The sequence below is a fragment of the Rhinopithecus bieti genome, unplaced genomic scaffold, assembly GCF_001698545.2.
Source record: "Rhinopithecus bieti isolate Rb0 unplaced genomic scaffold, ASM169854v2 scaffold_8675, whole genome shotgun sequence".
Lineage (NCBI taxonomy): Eukaryota > Metazoa > Chordata > Mammalia > Primates > Cercopithecidae > Rhinopithecus > Rhinopithecus bieti.
The window spans coordinates 4,669,717-4,670,690 of NW_016806447.1; the positions used below are offsets into that span (position 1 = coordinate 4,669,717).

A 974-nucleotide genomic window follows, 5' to 3' on the forward strand; every position below is an offset into this window, starting at 1 on the left:
GCCTGATCTGACTGACATCGGGGGGTGCCTACTGCTTCGAGGCAGGAAGCCTGAATTTTCTTCCCTGTCACTGTGAATGCTTCGCCAGGGCTGTGAATGTCACCATTGCTTTTCAGGGAGAAAACATGCCAGACTAGGGCTGCACCTTCTTTATTGGCTCTGTAGGTCTAAAAGAAATCAGATCAGCCTGGGATCCCTCAGCCAACTCTGAAGACAGGATGGGGATCACGCCCGCATGTTAAAGAGATTTCTGCCTTGTTGTGTCTCATGGTAAATAAAAAACCCAGCAAAGAAGGTAAGAACTTTCTATCTAGCCTAAAGTAGAAATGAGTGAGACCAGGAGGGCGACAAACTTATGTTTTTACCTAGGAAATAAATACAGAGTTGTTTTGGCGACAAAGGTCAAAGACAGCTCCTCTGTTATCTATCATCTCATCCAGATGGGGTCTTTGCTATCTGTGTGATGAGATCTTCAAGTGCTGGGTGACCATTCTGCCCTGGATTTCTTGGGCTCACTTAGTGGACAGATTAACACTTTTTTTTTTTTTTCCTAAGAGACAGAGTCTCACTATGTTGCCCAGACTGGAGTGCAGTGGCTGTTCCTAAGTGTGATCATAGCATACTACAGCCTCAAACTCCTGGGCTCAAGCAGTCTTCTCACTTCAGCCTCCTGAGAAGCTGGGACCCCAGGCATGCCACACTACCACGTCCAGCTAATTTTTGTTTTTCATGATAATGTAAGGCATTGATGATGCTAAGTCAAATTTTAGAAGGAGAAAGGGTCTCACCCACTTTGGGTGAATGTGCTAATCACCTGGAGAGATGGCTCAGCTTGGGAAATCACAAGGGGGAGAAGACAGCTGGTGATTACCAAAGGTGCTGATTCAACAATCTCAGGCTCCCTCAAGCTCATTTTCCATGGCTGACCTTATGACGATTTCACGTTTTTAGTTTTTTTCCCTTGAGAATTATTC

General features: G+C 45.4%; 1 protein-coding gene across 1 annotated transcript in view; it reads left to right on the forward strand.

Annotated features, from left to right (window-relative positions):
• PPEF2 (protein phosphatase with EF-hand domain 2) overlaps positions 1-974 on the forward strand; it is a 47,184-nt gene continuing 46,210 nt past the window's right edge. Inside the window, exon 1 of the mRNA XM_017876608.1 lies at positions 1-295. The gene's annotated coding sequence lies outside the window, so the exon portion shown is untranslated. The remainder of the gene's footprint in view (positions 296-974) is intronic.